This window comes from Papaver somniferum, chromosome 10 (genome assembly GCF_003573695.1).
Source record: "Papaver somniferum cultivar HN1 chromosome 10, ASM357369v1, whole genome shotgun sequence".
Lineage (NCBI taxonomy): Eukaryota > Viridiplantae > Streptophyta > Magnoliopsida > Ranunculales > Papaveraceae > Papaver > Papaver somniferum.
Window position 1 is genome coordinate 105,840,670 of NC_039367.1, and position 13,047 is coordinate 105,853,716.

The following is a 13,047-nucleotide window of genomic DNA, read 5'->3' on the forward strand; positions in this document are numbered from 1 at the left end:
CAACTTGTTAGTTCATCCAAATATTATTACTTCCAGAAAATTACTCACAAAATCATTTTAAGAGTAAATCAAATTCAAAAGTCCTCACCGAGCAATCACCTACTAGTTCATAACCAGAAAATCAAAACCATAAAAGATGCGTTTTTTGCCTTTTCAAAACAAAAAAACCTAAGAGGAGAAAATTCATGAAGTAAAAGCATTCAAGGGAAATCGTCCAACAATGGCTCATTCTTTTTGGCGAAAGCGTCCTTCATATTTTAGAGAGCATCCTGCTTCAACTTCAACTCCTGGGATAACTTCTCAACTTCTGCCTCCTGTTGGTTAATAAAATCCGCGGAAGGGATTTCAGTCATTTCAGTCTGCAACTTTTGGATTTTGGAAAATCCTTCACAGAACCAGGAGGCGTTAAACTCAAAGTTCACAAACATATCCCGGTGGAACTCCCAGTTTTGAAATATTTCCTCATAAACGATGCACACAGTTGCGCTGCACATTTCATGAATAGAAGATAGAGCTTCTTCGACACGTTTAACCAGTGGAAAACGACACTTAATCTTCTTGAAAGTGGCAATGTGACCATGATTCTTCCATATCCTGGTGTACAACTCCACATACCTAGACGACGCGCTAAATCCTCCAACCAGAACATGGTCTGTGAAGGGGACGTCAAAAGGGGGATCAAAAGTGGCTCCAGCAAAGGAACGCACAACTAATGCCGTACCATTTCCGGAAGGTTCTTTGGAGGCAGTAACATCTATAGCCATGGACGCAACATCTCCATTATCATCAAAAGGGGCGGCAATGTTCCCTGCATCATCATCCATCTCCACCTCGAGATTATTTTCCATTACGGTTTCGTCATGCAATATCACTGGTTAATGTTTACTTCAAGTCAAAGAACAAACCATTTTTCAGAAAATGTGTAGAAGACGTACCAGTTCATCTTCCGGCTCGCTGGAAAAGTTAGATTCTCTACTACGCTTATAAGTACTTCTTTCATCACTGCCGAATTCCGAACCTTCCTCGTCTTCAGCCTCATCTTCATCTTCGAGAGACTCAGTATCGCCGGATTTCTCTTCTAGAGACGCCATGTTGTCACTACGTGCGAGTCTATCAAAAGCGTTCTCATTCCCGAAACCCTGATTTTAAAGAAAGAATATTTTTAGCGAGGCTTCCTCGAAATAATTAAAATCGGCTGGTTAAGAGAAATCACGTATATACCTGCATATTGGATGAATTAAAAATTACCGGAGCTGTTGAAGTCGTTCGAATGCCGCCTGCATGCGTCTTCGACCTTGCCTCTTTTTTCTGGGGACTGCCCTCACTCTGTTCGGAAACACGAGCCCTGGTTCGTTTGGCCGAAGGAAGCGACTTCAACAGCTTATGTTGTTTCAAAGTTTCAAGAGAAGGCCTGTCGCGTGGGATTGTCACAACTTCTTCCGCGAATTTTTGAAAAGTTAAGAGCTCTTCTCTCCAGAATTCCTTATACTTATCAGTCGCTAATGGTTTTCTTCCTGGGAGAAAGAACGGTAGGCTTTTCTTTGTTGTGAAGCCGCTAGTATCGAAAACAGATGTCAAAAGATCCGCCGAAGGCGTTGGCGGGCGACAAAACGGGATTCCCTGATCAAATCCCATCTGACGAGCGGCCCTGTCAATGTTATACGGAACTGCAGCAAAGGATTCATTAAATAAATATGGAATATATCCTGGTGTGAAGCTTCGCATAAATATGGTCTCTCAAAAATTCATATCCTCTCCATCGGTGTGCAACACTATATCAGGAACGACGACAAAGGTTTTTTTCTGGACTACAGAATAATGAACCGGTGCCCACGGGAGAAAATCTATGGCATGCACGCTGTCGAAAAAATCAATAAGATTCAACCCAGGCTTTGGACGCCTCTTCTGCCAACGGAGTATTCTGGAACCTCTATACAGACTGGAGAACGAAGTTGCAGGGATATGAGCATAACCTTTAAAGTGCTCCCATAAACATGCTTGAAGAAAAGCAATGTGAATATGCGACTCCACCTTCATATATCCGTTAGAAACATACATGTCTGCTTCCAGGGAATCCAGATGAGAGGACAAAGACCCAAGGAATAGGCTGCCTAAGGGGAGGACTACACCTTGCTCCAGCTTAATAGCAAACATGACGAGCTTCCGTATTATAGCCTTCTTTCCAGAGCCATCATCAAAAACGTCTTTAGATAGCCACAAGGATAAGAACGCGGTAACATTGAGTATATCATCCAACACTTGGCCTACTTTCGGTTTCAAAGGAAACCATTCAGACACCCACCAAGTATAAAATCATTTTTCATCATTTTCCTTCTGATTATATCCTTCCGCCTTATTCACTAGAGTGGCGAACATCACCTCTTATTCAGTGGACAACTTAAAATCAAGATTCCCTGCAAATCAAAGACTCAGCAAAACGGCTACATTTTCTAAAGTGATGGTCATTTCTCCCCACCTACATATGGCCGTGTGTGTGGAAGGACACCATCGAGAGATAAAAGTGATCAAACCTGCAACATCTTTCCTAATGCGAAGTATTGCAGACGCCATGACAGCTTCAACAACTTGTGCTTTGGTCAGGTTATTTTTGATGCGCTCATTTCTCAACATATGCCTCATCCATCCTTCATAAGAGCGCAGCGGATTATGGCAAATTTTGAAATCAATATAGAAGCTGAATACTCTTTCTTTTAAAGACAGAATCTCATCACACGCGCTGGAGAAACTGACGGAGCATCATCTTCATTCTTTGAACCTGTAAGGAGGGTTATCTTATGACCGTGATGGAATCTAACATTCTGATAAGGCACGAGGAAAAGCTCATCATTTATGTTTGGCATATCTTTGGAGTTGTTAACACGTCTCAGCTTAGCGGCAGAAATATTTCCAGGTGACATCTTAACGAGAATTCCTTACGTTCACTTTCAAATAACTACAATGAAGCAAAACGGAAAAGAGTCACTACTTCATGCTAAAGGAGGAATCATGCACATAACTTATTATATATAATCACTAATAGTCGAAGCTCAAAGATGGGAATTATGTGGATAACAAACTAGCAAGAACGATGGAAGAGGCCGCGCGCAAATTTTTCTTCGACCGCGGGATATACGCCCACGGCTGGTCGAGTGGGGGACTTACGCCCTCTCAAACGCAAAATTTTTCGTGGGTATTACACCCACGGTCGAAACCTAAAGATAGGTTTTTGCAAACAATAAAAAAAAGGGAAAGGAGCAAACAACGACATTCATCTATGATTCTTTTGCTCGTTTTGCCGGTGATTCCAGTGATGTTGATTACTCTGTTATTGATGCTAATTTTGAAGCTCATTACAATATTGCTAACAGAGAGATATCATTCATATGGGGATAAGTTTCCAAGTGCATGAAAGCTACACCTAAGGCTAGGGTTCACATCCACGTACATGTAAAAAAAAGAAAGAAGAGGAAACGAGGAAGAGGAGGAAGAAGCACCTACCTTGCTGCTAGTGGACGCTTGACGACGGAACGGCTATCGGCGGCGACAAGGGAACGTTAGCTTCCATGGATGGAATTTGGAGCAAACGAACGAATACAAAAAAAAGAAAAAAGAGGGGAGGTCGACACCCTTTTATACAAATTGTTTGGAGGAATTCTAATGGAAGAAGGTTTCATCCTTTGGTTAGAACACGAAGGAAGGCGGATGGACCCACTATACCGACGCCCCATGGATACGCCGATGCCGTACGACACACTGTCGAAGGTCGAATTTTCCCGGTAAGCCTATCCTTTTTTGTATTTATCCCATGTCATATGTCACCATCCATTGCTTACCCCGCAACAATGTCACTATTACGTGTTAAGCAGGGGACTTAATGTTGATGGTGGTTTTCAGTTCAGGGCTTGTAGATACCAAAAATATACCGTGCCATGTGGCACAATGTTAGAGGTGGAGCAACTTATTATGTTATAACAACGCACACTACATCTCTCCTTAGGATGCTAAGTTATGAAGTTATCTCTATCAATGTGTGGCACAATGTTAAAGGTTGGAGTATCAACGTACGCTGCAACGGAGTACACCAAGTCACTACCAAGATTGCTTAATTATTAAACAATAGGTTGTAGTATAGGCACATGGGTGTGTCAGTCTGTCAGAGGTAGCTGAGCAGTCTGCACAACTTTTAGTACAAACGCATAGTCGTCAACCACGTGGGCTCAGAGTACGTGGCATCCTCTGACTGGCGAAGGTACGCGGCCAACGAAGGTGCAACTTGTATGAAGGTTTCACAGTTCACGATGGCATGTGGGGGAAGCTAAGGTGGCATCGTCTGATTGGAGATGGTGGGCGACCAACGAAGGTACAATCTGTACTAAGGCTGGGTAGTTCCCAAAGGAACGTGGGTCAGCTGAGGTGGCAGAGTCCGATTGGATAAAGCTTGCGGTGAACGAAGGTACCATTGGTACGGAAGATATATCAGGATGTGATGGACCCAAATACAACAAAGATATATCTGGAGCAGAAGAGGCTATAAATACCAAGCTTCACCAACAAAGAAAGGGGACTTTTGGGGTGAGATAGGATTAGAGAAAAGACTTATCTCTCTACTTTCTCTCTTATTTACTAGAGCTTCATACTTTCTTTAATGGAGTTCTTCCACCCAAATGTAACAAGATCAATAATAAACTTATCATCTTTACCCGTGGACGTAGGTTAAGATTAACCGACCACTAATCTCTTGTGTGTTGATAACTTGGATGCACTTACATTATCTTCTCTTTTAGAGATTTACTTACTGAGTTACCTTTGTTTTCTGAGTTATCTCTGTATTCTGAACTATCCATGTTTTCTGAGTTATCTGTTCATCTGAGATATCTCTTTATTTAGCTTATTTGCTTACTTATCTCTGTTTTACAGAGATACCTTTGTTTTCTTAACATCTTATCTTGCGAAGTATCTTTACTTACTTAGTGTATAATCTTCTGAGTAGATCTTATTTCGAACATATCTTTGATTTACTCAACAATATCAGTTCAATTGAGGTATCCATACTACTTAGTATCAGATTCTCTGAGCTGTTCATATTACGTGGACTATGGGAAAATTAGTAGTCACAGTTAGGCGCTAGAAACGAGCTGGACCGAAAAGCTCTCGATTTTCGTTATTTTTTCTATTTCATCACCTTTTTTCCTTAGATCTTCGTTAGAAGATCGTATCTAAGAATAAGAGAGTTGGATCTTACTTTCTAGTAAAGATTTATCATTCTTTGACAAGTTTTCGAGTATTAAAACTTGAAATCTTACGGATCTATAAAAAGTGGTTATGAAACACCATTAAAAACACTTTTCAAAGCTTTAAAAGCTATTATTTTATTATTATTTGCTTGCACACGAGCAAACCTTTTATGGATTTGAATACCTTTGTCTTCAAGAAAACCTCAGTAAAAGTTTTGGAGTAAAATCCCTAAGGTTATTTATGAGCTGAGGGTCGTTTCTTTGGCATACGCCTTCTTTTACTCAGCTTGCGGTATTCTCTGTCATTTTTTTAATATCTGAGCAAACCTTCTCTGGATCTGGATACCTCCGTTTCTAAGGAATCTCAGTAAAAAGTTTTGGAGTAAAATCCTAAGGTTATTTATGAGCTGAGGGTCGTTTTCTTTCGCATACGCCTTCTTTTACTCAACTTGCGATATTCTCTGTCATTTTTTAATATCCGAGCAAACCTTCTCTGGATTTGGATACCTCCGTTTCCGAAGGAATCTCAGTAAAAAGTTTTGGAGTAAAGTCCCTAAGGTTATTTATGAGTTGAGGGTCGTTTTCTTTCGCATACGCCTTCTTTTACTCAGCTTGCAGTACTCTGTGCCATTTTTGAATCTGAGGTTCATTTAGGAACTAAGTCCCAAACATTGGACAGTTCTATTAAATACAAACTCAGCAAACATATCTCTGTTAAGCTTTATACTAGAGTTTTAATTTTTAATTTTTTTCATTTCCGTATTGGGGATACTAGGAACGTAGCCTACCCCCTTTTCTCTTTTACTCTCAGGAAACGGAAATACAAAGGTCAAAATTACGAAGTCAGGGGCAAAAACGAAGCTTATATTTGGCTCGAGTGTATTCATATACATTCTCAACAGCCAAAGAAAATAACGAAGACTGCTCCGTGGCTCATACTTATCTAAGTAAACAAAACCAGGGGGAAAAAATGGAGATTATCTTTGGCTCGAATGCATTTATACACATTCTCAACAGCCAAAGACAATTACGAAGACTGCCTTTGGCTCGTACATATCTAAGTACGATCAGCCAGAGCAAATATGGAGCTTATCTTTGGCTCGAATGTATTTATACACATTCTTAGCAGTCAAAGACTATTACGAAGGCTGCCCTTGGATCATACGTACCTAAGTACGTGCATCCAGGGGCAAAGATGGAGCTTATCTTTGACTCTTACAAAGACTGCCTTTGGCTCGTACATATCTAAGTACGAGCATCCAAGGGAAAATACCGAGCTTATATTTGGCTCGAATGTATTTATACACATTCTCAACAGCCAAAGACTATTACGAAGGCTTCCCTTGGATCGTACATATCTAAGTACGAGTATACAGGGGCAAAGATGGAGCTTATCTTTGGCTCGAAGTGTATTTATACACATTCTTAGCAGTCAAAGACTATTACGAAGGCTATCCTTGGATCATACATATCTAAGTACGTGCATCCAGGGGCAAAGATGGAGCTTATCTTTGTCTCTTACGAAGACTGCCTTTGGCTCGTATATATCTAAGTACGAGCAGCCAAGGGAAAATATGGAGCTTATCTTTGGCTCGAATGTATTTATACACATTCTCAACAGCCAAAGATTATTACGAAGGTTGCCTTTGGATCGTACATATCTAAGTACGAGTATACAGGCGCAAAGATGGAGCTTATCTTTGGCTCAAATATATTTATACACATTCTTAGTAGTCAAAGACTATTTCGAAGGTTGTCCTTGGATCATACGTACCTAAGTACGTGCATCCAGGGGCAAAAATGAAGCTTATCTTTGGGTCTTACGAAGACTTCCTTTGGCTCGTACATATCTAAGTACGAGCCGCCAAGGGCAAATATGAAGCTTATCTTTGGCTCGAATGTATTTATACACATTCTCAACAGACAAAGACTATTACGAAGGCTGCCCTTGACTCGTACATATCTAAGTACGAGTATACAGAGGCAAAGATGGAGCTTATATTTGGCTCGAATGTATTTATACACATTCTTAGCAGTCAAAGATTATTACGAAGGCTGTCTTTGGATCATACGTACCTAAGTACGTGCATCCAGGGGCAAAGATGGAGCTTATCTTTGGCTCTTACGAAGACTGCCTTTGGCTCGTACATATCTAAGTACGAGCCGCCAAGGGAAAATACGAAGCTTATCTTTGGCTCGAATGTATTTATACACATTCTCAACAGCCAAATACTATTACGAAGTCTTCCCTTGGCTCGTACATATCTAAGTACGAGTATACAGGGGCAAAGATGGAGTTTATCTTTGGCTCGAATGTATTTATACACATTCTTAGTAGTCAAAGACTATTACGAAGGCTGTCCTTGGATCATACGTACCTAAGTACGTGCATCCAGGGGCAAATATGGAGCTTATCTTTGGCTCTTACGAAGACTGCCTTTGGCTCGTACATATCTAAGTACGAGCTGCCAAGGGAAAATACGAAGCTTATCTTTGGCTCGAATGTATTTATACACATTCTCAACAGCCAAAGACTATTACGAAGGTTGCCCTTGGCTCGTACATATCTAAGTACGAGTATACAGAGGCAAAGATGGAGCTTATGTTTGGCTCGAATGTATTTGTACACATTCTTAGCAGTCAAAGACTATTACGAAGGCTGTCCTTGGATCATACGTACCTAAGTACGTGCATCCAGGGGCAAAGATGGATCTTATATATAGCTCTTACGAAGAATGCCTTTGGCTCGTACATATCTAAGTACGAGTATCCAAGGGCAAATACCGAGCTTATCTTTGGCTTGAATGTATTTATGCACATTCTCAACAACCATAGACTATTACGAAGGCTTCCCTTGGCTCGTACATATCTAAGTACGAGTATGCAGGGGCAAAGATGGAACTTATCTTTGGCTCGAATGTATTTATACACATTCTTAGCAGTGAAAGACTATTACGAAGGCTATCCTTGGATCGTACGTACCTAAGTACGTGCATCCAGGGGCAAAGATGTAGCTTATCTTTGGCTCTTACGAAGACTGCCTTTGGATCGTACATACCTAAGTACGAACAGCCAAGGGAAAATACGAAGCTTATCCTTGGCTCGAATGTATACATATACATTCTCAACAACCAAAGACAATAACGAATGCTTCCCTTGGCTCGTACATATCTAAGTACGAGTATACAGTGGCAAAGATGGAGCTTATCTTTGGCTCGAATGTATTCATATACATTCTCAACAGCCAAAGACAATTGCGAAGGCTGTCCTTGGATCATACGTACCTAAGTACGAGCATCCAGGGGAAAAGATGGAGCTTATCTTTGTCTCGAATGTATTTATACACATTCTCAACAGCTAAAGAAAATTACAAAGAGTGTCCTTGGCTCGTACGTATCTAAGTATGCGAATCCAAGGGAAAATACGAAGGTTATCTTTGGCTCGAACGTGTCCATTCACGTTCTCAACAGTCAAAGACTATTATGAAGGTTTCCCTTGGCTCGTACATATCTAAGTACGAGCATCCAGGGGCAAAAGTGGAGCTTATCTTTGGATCGAGTATTTTCATATGGAAATCAAGGGAGATCAACAGGATGCAAGGCTATGCAACCTAGTAGAGGTAAGGATGAACGAAGAAAGAGCCGCCGAACAACAACATGAAAGGAAAAGAAGAAGGGAGCACACCAACGAAGTGAAGAACGAAGACTTCAAGGTTCCCGGAGCCCCCTCGCCAAAGGATACAAGAACTAACAACGCTCCGGAGGGTGATAGCTCCAAAGACTGTCCTTGACTCATACTATCTAAGTGTGAGCAATTAAGGACGAAGATGAAACATAAGGACGAAGGTTCAAAATAAAACTCGCATGGAAGGACAAAGCTTCGTTTGTCTAAAATTTTTAAGCTTATCGCTTTGCGAATTTCTGGGGGAAAAGTAAGGTATGTAGCATCAACATCATCAACGAAGGTCAATCCCCCCAAAACAGACTTACAAACGAAGGTGGAGGTCATAATAATTGGAGCCAAAGACATCAACAATGGTTGTATTTTACAACTTAAGTCTGAATCCGAAGGTATGCATGGGAGCGAAGCCCCTTAAAGGCAGACTCCCCAGCTTCGGGCATACATGGGAGCGAATCCCCTTAAAGACAGACTCACCACCGTCAGGCATGTATGTGAGTGAAGCCTGTTAAAGGCAGACTCACCATTGCAAAGAATAGTATTTTCAATCCAAAGTTACGAATTAAATGTACAAGTCAACAAAGCCTGTATGCATAGGCGTACGCATACGCAAAGAGGCTACAAACCATACTCAGCTACGATGAGTCACACGACAACGCATAAGCAGACGCAACCTGTCAACCACCACTATTTCGATGCTTTCAGTCTAGAAATGCACGGATCCTGTATACATTTGTATACCCACAAGTGCACAACTCAAATGCAGCAAAGAACGAAGTATGTATACATATGTATACCCCAACTCTCCAACCTGAGGAACATACGAAGTGCCAAAGACTAATGCAAGGGACAGTTCGTTGCAAGAAGAAATTCTTCAATACTAATAAGAAGCAACAATTCAATTCTATAGGGTACTCTTCGAATACACAGCGTGCCAAAGGAATTTGTATTTCTATACAGGAACGAAGCCTACAAAAGCAACTCACTACAACCATAACGAAGCCTACAAGGGGCATCTCAATACAAGCAAAGTACCTTGTGGCACCCAAGGCGAACATGTAGCTGACAAAGACGAGGAGGAAACCTCAAATTACACGGAATAAGGCTCCATAAAATAAGGCTCCATAAATACATATAATTTTCCTTTCAAAAGCTGCAAGAACCATCTTTCAAAAGCAAAAGGGGGCAAACATACATCAATCATGGCGCCTCTGCAACATCAATTAAAAACAACAAATACATGGTGAAGGTAATACAATTGTAAGGTATGCTTATATACATAGCAATCAATATAAAGCTTGGACTTGGAATATAGCTTTTAAATGCGTGTGAAATAAAACAAACATGCAAAAACAAAGGGTTAGAATTGACACCCACCATCAGAATTGACGACAAAAACGAAGGGTTCGAAATGACACCCACCGTCAGAATTGACGATGCGGCAAGGCAAGACATAACTGCGGATATGTCAATACTCGGATCCTCGGGGCAATAACTCCCTTCATGAGGCAGTAAGAAAAATTAAGATATCCCCTATGGAGATACCTTGTCGAAGTAAAGAGTCTTCGCACTGAACGCGTAAGGCTACAAGAAAACTATTGCCCACGTAGGAACCTTCGCCACCACGATACCTTCTGGCCAAAGGATACTTAGGTAGGACGATGAATGTTCCACCAAAGGTTAATCATACCCTAACACCGAGCGATGTCTTGATTGTGCAACAAACTTGACATACTATGTCATGCACGTAAATATTGTGCAACAAAGCAAGCAAAATGCTATAACACACATTACCTAAACGTGAAAAATACCAAATGGCGTATGTACGTATTTTATTTACGCAGGTATAACAATACGGCGAAAAGCTTAACCAACGATAAAGGTTCCAAAAGGTATACTTCCATTGCAATGGAGTGAAGTTACAACAACGAAGGTACACCAGGAGACAACTCCATACCAGGAAAGTAAAAATACATCTTAGAGTCACCTTAGCCGACAGAAAAACTAAAAGGTAAATGATATACGCCTAATCAATAAGCTCAAACTCAGATTATACTTAGTTGCATGCTAAGAAGGGGTACCCTTTGTCCCCGTTATATCTTGATCGAATGACGGCTAGCCCAAAAGTTAGCAAAAATACCTAAGCAGCGAGCGAAGGCTCTGCTTTTAAAAGGGTGAAAACCACTACCCCAATCTCAGCTTTCATCTAACGAAGGTGTGGACTTCATACATACATACATACATGCATACATACATACACACATGCATACATACATGCATACATATATAAAAACATACGCATATTTGTGTGATAATATTAAAATCAGAATCTTATACTCCGAGAGTGCCTCAGCAAATTACTTTGATGCTTATATACTTCGAGGATACCTCAGCAAATTACTTTGATGCTTCTATACTTCGAGGGTACCTCAGTAAATTACTTTGATACTTCTATACTTCGAGGATACCTCAGCAAATTACTTCGATACTTCTATACTTCGAAGGTACCTCGGTAAATTACTTCGATACTTCAATACTTCGAAGGTACCATAGTAAATTACTTCGATACTTCTCTACATCGAAAAACTACTTCAATACTTCAAAGGTACCTCAGCAAAATACTTCGAAGGTGTCTCAGCAAACCTATTCGATACTTCGATGATACTTCAGCGAAATAAACGAAGGAGGATCAAGATTTTTTCTTAAGGATCGTTCTTCGAACAACCCTCAAGAAAATGGGCAAACTGTAGATACCAAAAATCTACTGAGCCACGTGGTACAATATTAGAGGTGGAGAAACTTATTATGTTACAATAACGCACACTACATCTCTCCTTAGGATGCTAAGTTATGAAGTTATCTCTATCAACGTGTGGTGCGATGTTAAAGGTTGGAGTATCAAAGTACGCTACAACGGAGTACATCAAATCACTACCAAGATTGCTTAGTTATTAAGCAATAGGTTGTAGTTTAGGCACATGGGTGTGTCTGTCGGTCAGAGGTAGCTGAGCAGTATGCACAACGTTTAGTACAAAGGCACAGTCGTCAACCACGTGGGATCAGAGTACGTGGTATCCTCTGACTGATGAAGGTACGCGGCCAACGAAGGTACAACTTGTACGGAGGTTTCACAGTTCACGATAACACGTGGGGGAAGCTAAGATGGCATCGTTTGATTGGAGATGGTGGGCGGCCAACAAAGGTACAATCTGTACTAAGGCTGGGTAGTTCTCAAAGGAACGTGGGTCAGCTGAGGTGGCAAAGTCCGATCGGATAAAGCTTGCGGTGAACGAAGGTACCATTGGTACGGAAGATATATCAGGATATGATGGACCCAAAGATAGTAAAGATATATCTGGAGCAGAAGAGGCTATAAATACCAAGCTTCACCAAGAAAGAAAGGGGACTTTTGGGGTGAGCTAGGATTAGAGAGAAGACTCATCTCTCTACTTTCTCTCTTATTTACTAGAGCTTCGTACTTTCTTTAATGGATTTTTCACCCAAATGTAACAAGATCAATAATAAACTTATCAACTTTACCCGTGGACATAGGTTAATATTAACCGAACTACGTAATCTCTTGTGTGTTGATAACTTAGACGCACTTACGTTATCTTCTCTTTTAGAGATTTATTTACTGAGTTACCTCTGTTTTCTGAGTTATCTCTGTATTCTGAACTATCTCTGTTTTCCGAGTTATCTGTTCATCTGAGATATCTCTTTATTTAGCTTATTTGCTTACTTATCTCTGTTTTACAGAGATACCTTTGTTTTCTTAGCATCTGCTCTTGCGAAGTATCTTTACTTACTTAGTGTATGATCTTCTGAGTAGATCTTATTTTGAAATACCTTTGATTTACACAACAATATCAGTTCAACTGAGGTATCCATACTACTTAGTATCGGATTCTCTGAGCTGCTCATATTACGTAGACTATGGGAAAATTAGTAGTCACAGGGCTAAAATTATGAAATATTGTATTTAATGCGGTATCATCCTGCAAAGGAACAAAAGCCATTTGAAAGTAATGAGTGCGTACACCTCTTGGCTCACAAATGTACTGAGCAATTCAATATATATATATATATATAAAATTCACTCAGAATGGTGCATATAGCAACAATCCCAAACGTT